The sequence below is a fragment of the Salmo salar genome, chromosome ssa25 (assembly GCF_905237065.1).
Source record: "Salmo salar chromosome ssa25, Ssal_v3.1, whole genome shotgun sequence".
NCBI lineage: Eukaryota > Metazoa > Chordata > Actinopteri > Salmoniformes > Salmonidae > Salmo > Salmo salar.
In genome coordinates this window covers 40,269,817-40,279,132 of record NC_059466.1, presented here as the reverse complement: position 1 = coordinate 40,279,132, position 9,316 = coordinate 40,269,817, and the positions used below count along the sequence as shown (strand labels likewise).

At 39.9% G+C, this 9,316-nt stretch overlaps 1 protein-coding gene across 1 annotated transcript in view; it reads left to right on the top strand.

Moving 5' to 3' along the window:
* The first annotated feature begins 1,573 nt into the window (after positions 1 to 1,573).
* LOC106586768 (beta-galactoside alpha-2,6-sialyltransferase 2) overlaps positions 1,574 to 9,316 on the top strand; it is a 113,366-nt gene continuing 105,623 nt past the window's right edge. The window contains exon 1 of the mRNA XM_014174374.2: positions 1,574 to 1,967. The gene's annotated coding sequence lies outside the window, so the exon portion shown is untranslated. The remainder of the gene's footprint in view (positions 1,968 to 9,316) is intronic.

Sequence of the window (9,316 nt, the reverse complement as noted above, 5' to 3'; positions counted from 1 at the left end):
AACCAATAGTGGAGTTCAAACAAACACACACACGATATACACACAAAAGTACACACACGATGCACACAAAAAAGCACACATAGACGATATACACACAAAAGAGCACACATGATACACACAAAGGCACATACACACAAAAAAGCACACACACACACGATACACACAAAAAAAGCACACACACACTATGCACACAAAAATGCACACACACACGATACACACACAAAAGCACACACACATGATAGACACAGAAAAGCAGACACGATACACACACGATACACACACAAAAGCACACTCGCACACGATACACACGCAAAAGCACACACGACTGCATGCAAACTAATACAAACTATCATGTGATGTCCCCTCGCTAATTTGTACCTTTTTATTTCCCAGGGTCCCGTTCTATTCTGTAAGACACATGGACTCAAAGATATAGGGGCACCAGGTGATGCAGGGGCACCAGGTGATGTAGGGGCACCAGGTGATATAGGGGCACCAGGTGATGTAGGGGCACCAGGTGATGTAGGGGCACCAGGTGATGTAGGGGCACCAGGTGATGTAGGGGCACCAGGTGATGTAGGGGCACCAGGTGATATAGAGGCACCAGGTGATGTAGGGGCACCAGGTGAAATAGGGGCACCAGGTGATGTAGGGGCACCAGGTGATATAGGGGCACCAGGTGATATAGGGGCACCAGGTGATATAGGGGCACCAGGTAAGGTAAGTCTTGGAAAAGTCAGTAAGATACACACACACACAAACACATGCAGCGGCCATGCCTCCCTCCATGGGACTACATATAAATGTGACTTTGCTATTAAGCATCCTAGATATAATATGTATTCATCATGTAAGTGTAGGTCTGAATAATGATTTGACAGATTTAGCAGTCAAGCAAATTAGGCTGCAAGTTTTTCATGAAAGGCTATGAGTTGTCAACACACAAGCAGGCCTATGAGGGAAATATTTAAGTTTCAATTTCCTACATCAAAGCGTATTATTATACATTGAATGTACAAAACATTAAGAACAGCTGCTCTTTCCATCACATAGACCAATGCTTCCCAACCACAGGGGTACTAGGACCCCTGGGGGGTACTTGGCCTATCCACTGGGGGTACTTGAGAAGAGTCATGAGACTCTAGGCCTACTGGTAAAATGCTCTATGAGGGGGTACTACGGGCAAAGCAAAATTCAGTTGGCGGTACAGTAACTGATAAAGGTTGGGAACCACTGACATAGACTGACCAGGTGAATCCAGGTGAAAGCTATGATCCCTTATTGATGTAACTTGTTAAATCCACTTCAATCAGTGTAGATGAAGGTGATGAGACAGGTTAAAGAAGGATTTTTAAGCCCTGAGACAATTGAGATCTATGCCATTCAGATGGTGAATGGACAAGACAAAAGATTTAAGCACCTTTGAACGTGGTATGGTAGTAGGTGGCAAGCGGCCTGGTATGTATCAAGAATTGCAACACTGCTGAGTTTTTCACCCTCAACAGTTTCCCATGTGTATCAAAAATGGTCCACCACCCAAATGACATCCAGCCAACTTGACACAACTGTGGGAAGCATTGGAGTCAACATGGGCCAGCATCCCTGTGAAACGCTTTGGACACCTTGTAGACTCCATGCGCGACGAACTGAGGACAAGGTATTATTCATGTTTAGGAAGGCTTCAAATAAACTCTTGGTTGATCCCAAACACTCAAAGGCGCTATATTTCACGCTAGGTTACAACCTCAAAGCGAAAGAGACATCGAGACTCCACCCACCACTCTCATGCTGAGGCTGCATGAAAAAGGCTTCTGACAATGTGAGACGACACCGAATGTGCAGCTTTCATGAATCTGATTTCAAACAGCGCTGTGAAACCGGACCACTGCCCACACAGCTCGGTTAACGGAGGAAAAAACGGACACTAGCCTGCCTTCTAAAACAATGAAGACTGGCACATTTCCTAGGTAAGGCTTTAATGGCTCCCCGCAGGATTTGCAGGCAGTTGCTCCTCACGCTTCAGAGCGCTTTGTGCTAACAGCCCGCGGTAGACTACATTGTAATGACGAGCAGTCACTTGGCAAAATATGTGGCTACAAGAGATTCAGCCAGCGGTCGATTTGGTTTTTAGAATGGACATATAAATAAAACATAATTAAGCAAGAATATTCAATAGCAAATAAATAGCCTGAACGGTTTAGGTTAACGGGTTTATCTTTGCACGGTCAGAATGATGAAAGGACCATAGCCAACTGCACCGTTAAATTGTTTTTATCCTAGGCTATCAACATCAATCACGAGCACTACTACTTGATAGATTTAGAACAACCTTTGGATCATAAATAAAGCATGCAATACCTCGTGCGACAACATTGTAGCCAAGTCACACATTTAAACCACAGCCTACTTTGTATGGAATCTTTACGTAAATATTTGCCTGTTCATAGCTGTCCAATTGTATTACGCCTTCCTGTGTTTTACTCATTTGAGTTTAACACAGTACTGTTAGCTCATGAAATTAGACAATTTCATTTATTTAGACTGCATGTTAAATGAGCACTATTAGGCCAGAAGTTCCACAAATGTGTGTGTGTGTGTGTGGTGAAACCCTGTCTGTGGCATAAGAAGTACGTTTGATTAAGGAGGACCATACCTTTCTATAATGTGAGATTGGAGGTGTCCTGTCCTCTATCCAACTAACGTTACTAAAATCAAATCAAATTGTATTTGTCACATACACATGGTTAGCAGATGTTAATGCGAGTGTAGCGAAATCCTTGTGCTTCTAGTTCTGACAGTGTAGTAATATCTAACAAGTAATCTAACAATTCCCCAACAACTACCTAATACACACATCTAAAGGGGTGAATGACAATATGTACATGTAAGTATATGGATGAGCGATGGCCGAGCGGCATAGGCAAGGTGCAATAGATGGTATAAAATACAGTATATACATGTGATATGAGTAATGTAAGATATGTACACATTATTAAAGTGGCATTATTTAGAGTGCATTGTTTAAAGTGACTAGTGATCCATTTATTAAAGTGGCCAGTGACTGGGTCTCAATGTAGGCAGCAGCCTCTCTGAGTTAGTGATTGCTGTTTAGAGGTCTGATGGCCTTGAGATAGAAGCTGTTTTTCAGTCTCTCGGTCCCAGCTTTGATGCACCTGTATCGCCATCTGGATGATAGCGGGGTGAACAGGCAGTGGCTTGGGTGGTTGTTGTCCTTGATGATCTTTTCGGCCTTCCTGTGACATCGGGTGCTGTAGGTGTCATGGAGGGCAGGTAGTTTGCCCCCGGTGATGCGTTGTGCAGACCGCACTACCCTCTGGGTGTAATGGCTGTCGTGAGAGAGAGTAGACCAAGGTGCAGCGGAGTTAGTGTTCATCATTGAATATTTATTTAATTGACGAAAGAACACTATACAAAAATAAGAAAACCGACAGCCAAACAGTCCTGTCAAGTGCAAAACACTAACAGAAACAATTACCCACAAAACCCCAACGGAAAAACAGGCACTTATGTGTGATTGTAACGCCCTGGCCATAGATTGGGTTTTTTGTTCTTTATTTTGGTTAGGCCAGGGTGTTACATTGGGTGGGCGTTCTATGTTTTTGTATTTATTTGTTTTGGGCCGTGTGTGGCTCCCAACCAGGCACAGCTGAAGTTCGTTGTTGTTGATTGGGAGTCACACATAAGTGCATGTTTTCCGTTGGGGTTTTGTGGGTAATTGTTTCTGTTTAGTGTTTTGCACCTGACAGGACTGTTTGGCTGTCAGTTTTCTCGTTTTGTTTTGTATAGTGTTCTTTCTGCTATTAAATATTCAATGATGAACACTAACTCCGCTGCACCTTGATCTACTCTCTCTCACGACAGCCCTTACAGTAGAGAAATTCTGAAAAAGAAATGTTAAACAATAAAACAAAATCTGTTTGGTTTATATTTGTTTTGCTTTCCATTATTTAGATGCTAGCTTGAAAAATGGGTGTCTGATTATTTCTGGCTGGATACTCTGCTGACATAATCTAATGTTTTGCTTTCGTTGTAAAGCCTTTTTGAAATTGGACAGTGTGGTTAGATAAAGGAGAGTCTTGTCTTTAAAATGGTGTAAAATAGTCATATGTTTGAAAAATTGAAGTTTTCGGATTTTCGAGGAATTTGTAATTCGCGCCACGCCCTATCATTGGATATTGGAGCGGTGTTCCGCTAGCGGAACATCTAGATGTAAGAGGTTAATATAAGGAATTTGAAATGATTTATACTTTTACTTTTGATACTTATATGTATTTTAGCAATTACATTTACTGTTGATTCTTAAGTATATTTAAAAGCAAATACTTTTACTTGTCATAGTCCCTGTAAGTAGGTGGCAGGGAAGTCAGGCGCAGGAGAAAACAGAGTGGTTAAAAATTGAATATTTATTTACAAAAAAACAACGTAGAAAAATAATCCGGGTAAAACAATAACCCGTCGCACACCGATACAGAAACAACACGTACATAACAAACAAACAATCACCGACAGAGAAATGAGGGGAAGCAGAGGGTTAAATACACAACATATAATTACTGGGATATGAAACAGGTGTGTAAAGAGACCAGACAAAACCAATGGAAAATGAAAAACTGATCAATGGTGGCTAGAAGGCCGGTGACGTCGATCGCCGAACACCACCCGAACAAGGAAAACTTCAGTAGAAGTCGTGACATTACTCTAGTATTTTGCCGGGTGACTTTTACTTGAGTTTACTTGAGGGCTAACTTCAAGTTGGCTTGAAGTTGCTCTATTTTCTGGTCTCGTCCAAGAGGCAAGTGCAATTCCACCCCTGCTGTAAAATGTAGTGAAAGTTATTTATTTTTGTCCTTCATGTATTCTATTGAGTAGCCTTGATTATATCATATCTATAGGGCAAAGAGTGTTTCCTGACACACTATTGGTGTGTCTGCGCCATAATAAATGTAATCTATGGGTGAATGGTTCAAATCAAATTGGATTTGATCTCCTTCATTCAGTTCCGTTCAACACAGTGGCCATGCCAGTCCTGTGGACATTCAATGGGGGTTTGGCAGGCGGTCGTTGGCAGCTCACGCCCATCCTGGGAACCACGCTGTCCGTGCCAGGAGATGGGTGATTCGGACCATTTCAACCGTATCATTATTGGCTTTAACAGTTGTTTGAATCAAACCCAACAGTGTTATGGTCCATTATATTAGACAAATTGAACGAAGTGCCGGTAGTTACGTCATTTTGAGAGAAATTATGAGAAATGAAAGCACACAAGTGCCAAGGACGAAGAGTTTTAGGAATTATCCCCATAAGCTAGCTAACAGTTTTGGTTTGTGTGTGTGTGTGTGTGTGTGTGTGTGTGTGTGTGTGTGTGTGTGTGTGTGGTAGAGGCTTTGAAGTGGTCGAATTCCTTGTTTCTTTGTCTGGGATCTACAGACAGGTCTAGGTTTGTTTTAGAACAGTGAGACATTTTTATTAAATCGTCTAATAAATCAAAACCAAGACTCATCTGAGGTGAGGAATGTAAGAAACATGATTTCAGTGTAATATATTCAGCAGCATACACCAATCTATTTTTGGATCAACCTACAGTCCTTGAACCAACAGCATTTCTAAGGTGATGTGTGATGAATACAAAAACAATGAGTAAAACCCCCATACCAAAACAAAGTGTGAGTCACAGTTACACTCTTTTGAAATGGTGTCCTTCTGCAGCATGGGGAAGGTGAACCCCAGAGGGCTTTTACTGATTGTGGTTGCTGAGGGAACTCTGCTACCTTGGTAGTGTGTTCTTTGTAGTGATGGGGCAAAAAATCAATAGTTCAGTGTCACAATGTTATTTTAGACGATGATATATCAATACTTGTTTCTCATGGCTCACATAACAGTGAGCAATATGTTTGGAACATCGAATCGCATTAAAATCGCAGTATCGGATCACAATACATATTTGTAGAATTGTGATACAAAAATAATTGCAATACAAATTTTATCAGCTACTAAGTATCATGGTAATATTGTATAGTGAGGTCCCTGGCAATTCTCAGCCCAAGTTATTTGTGTGCAGCTGGACAGTTTAATGTGTGTGTCTTTGTATTGTTGATGAATGACAACAGGGGTGTGTCTGTGTTAAATTATAACAGTGGTGGGTGTTTGTAGGTTGTTGAGTTACAACAGTGGTGGGTGTTTGTATTGTTGAGTTATAGCAGTGGTGTGTGTTTGTATTGTTGAGTTATAACAGTGGTGTGTGTTTGTATTGTTGAGTTATAACAGTGGTGTGTGTTTGTATTGTTGAGTTATTGAGTTAGAACAGTGGTGGGTGTTTGTATTGTTGAGTTATAGCAGTGGTGTGTGTTTGTATTGTTGAGTTATAACAGTGGTGGGTGTTTGTATTGTTGAGTTATAGCAGTGGTGTGTGTTTGTATTGTTGAGTTATAACAGTGGTGTGTGTTTGTATTGTTGAGTTATAGCAGTGGTGGGTGTTTGTATTGTTGAGTTATAGCAGTGGTGTGTGTTTGTATTGTTGAGTTATAGCAGTGGTGGGTGTTTGTATTGTTGAGTTATAACAGTGGTGTGTGTTTGTATTGTTGAGTTATAGCAGTGGTGGGTGTTTGTATTGTTGAGTTATAACAGTGGTGTGTGTTTGTAGGTTGTTGAGTTATAACAGTGGTGGGTGTTTGTATTGTTGAGTTATAACAGTGCTGGGTGTTTGTATTGATGAGTTATAACAGTGGTGTGTGTTTGTATTGTTGAGTTATAACAGTGGTGTGTGTTTGTATTGTTGTTGAGTTATAACAGTGGTGTGTGTTTGTATTGTTGTTGAGTTATAACAGTGGTGTGTGTTTGTAGATTGTTGAGTTATAACAGTGGTGTGTGTGTTTTGTATTGTTGAGTTATAGCAGTGGTGTGTGTTTGTATTGTTGAGTTATAACAGTGGTGTGTGTTTGAATCGAACCCACAACCCTGGCGTTGCACACACCATGCTCTACCAACTGAGCCACAGGGGGGCTCAGTTGAGTGATAACAGTGGTGGGTGTTTGTATTGTTGAGTTATAACAGTGGTGTGTGTTTGTATTGTTGAGTTATAGCAGTGGTGTGTGTTTGTATTGTTGAGTTATAACAGTGGTGTGTGTTTGTATTGTTGAGTTATAACAGTGGTGGGTGTTTGTGTTGTTGAGTTATAACAGTGGTGTGTGTTTGTAGGTTGTTGAGTTATAACAGTGGTGTGTGTTTGTATTGTTGAGTTATAGCAGTGGTGTGTGTTTGTATTGTTGAGTTATAACAGTGGTGTGTGTTTGTATTGTTGAGTTATAACAGTGGTGTGTGTTTGTATTGTTGAGTTATAACAGTGGTGTGTGTTTGTATTGTTGAGTTATAGCAGTGGTGTGTGTTTGTATTGTTGAGTTATAGCAGTGGTGTGTGTTTGTATTGTTGAGTGATAGCAGTGGTGTGTGTTTGTATTGTTGAGTGATAGCAGTGGTGTGTGTTTGTGTTGTTGAGTTATAACTAGAGGTCGACTGATTAATTGGCCTGATTAATCAGCCTAGGGACGATTTCAAGTTTTCATAACAATCGGTAATGGGCCTTATGGCCGATTACATTGCAATCCACGAGGAGACTGCATGGCAGGCTGACCCCCTGTTACGCGAGTGCAGCATCTAATGGACCTTGTGGCTGCAAGGAGCCAAGGTAAGTTGCTAGCTTGCATTCATCTTATCTTATGAAAAACAATCAAGGTTTTTATCACAGCCAGACGGTAGCACTGGTTTGACTCATTGATTGATTAACAAGCCTTGTTCAAGATAAGTTTTTATCTTAAATGGGCAAGCACAGACATTACATCCTATGAGTGCCAATACACACAACACCTGATTCATGTTCTTTTAAATCCACAATTTGGATCCCTCCACAGCCTCAGAAGATCTAGATAATTTTTTGAACCTCTCTGGATTACAATCAAATTATGATAATCCATTATGATATTACGTATTGGATCACAAAAAAATAAATATATTTTCCATTACCGTGCAGTTTAACAGCAAAATGGTCTGACAGTAATCATATCCCGAAGGAAATAAATATATTTATATATTTTAATAGAAAGTTATCAGAAATAGATAAGATCTTGCTAGATGGAAAGGGAAATACCTGTCTCTTTGTGGAAAAATCCCTGATTATATCTTTAGTCATTTCCCAGTTTAGCTATTTTCTTATGGCCTGTCACATCCTGACCAGAAAAGGGGTCATTTTGTTATTGTAGTTGGTCAGGACGTGGCAGGGGTGTGTTTGTTTTGTGTGTTTCGGGTTTTTTGGGGTTATATTCTATGTTAATATATTTCTATGTTTGTTCTAGTTCTTATATTTCTATGTTTAGTTTATTGGGCTGACCTTCAATTGGAGCCAGCTGTTCCTCATTGCCTCTAATTGAAGGTCCTATTTAGTAGGGGTGTTTTTCTAAGGGTTTTGTGGGTAGTTGTTACGTGTATAGCTGGTTAGCCTTACAGGACTGTTTTTGTCGTTGTTTGTTATTTTTTGTTCTAAGTGTTCACGTTTATCCAAATAAAAAGGAAGATGAGCACGATACCCGCTGCGCCTTGGTCCACTTTTTACGACAAATGTGACATGGCCCTGCCTACACCTAATGACTTGTTTTTTAAATTATACGAACAAAAAAGATCAAATGTTATTTGGAATAGCAGGCAAGACTAAATTAAATGGGCCTATTTATATAATTAATATTAATTCGGAGGGCAGCAATTATTAAAGCATTAGACTTCTCACTAAAGGCTGCAGTCATACAAAAGCTATACTTAAATCCAAACGGGTTCTCTAGCAGATTAGTAATGGCCCACCCCATGTTCAAGAATGGCCTTTTTCCCTTTATTCAGATTACAACCTCTCACTTTCCATTATTTGAAAAGGAAATAATCTCCAAAATATCGCTATTTTTAAAACAAGCCATAGAAAGTTGGTTGCTATTTCAGTTTAATCCACCAGAAAAGACAGAACAAATATTATAGTAAAACTCAAATATACTAATTGATTTAAAATATTTATATATTTAATATTTTTGTGAAAAAATGTAAAAACGGCAATCTTTTTAAAATATATCATAAATAGGACTAGTGGAGTTGTCACACATGAAGCTAACAAAAATATATGGAAATGTCTCCTCTATCCAAAATGACATCCAACTAATTACATCATTTCTGCAAAAATGGATGAGGCAAGTGGAAGGGGGAAGGAACTTGTTTGTCGGCGCTGTATTAAAGACCAAAACTGGTAAAAGAAAATTGGCATAAAT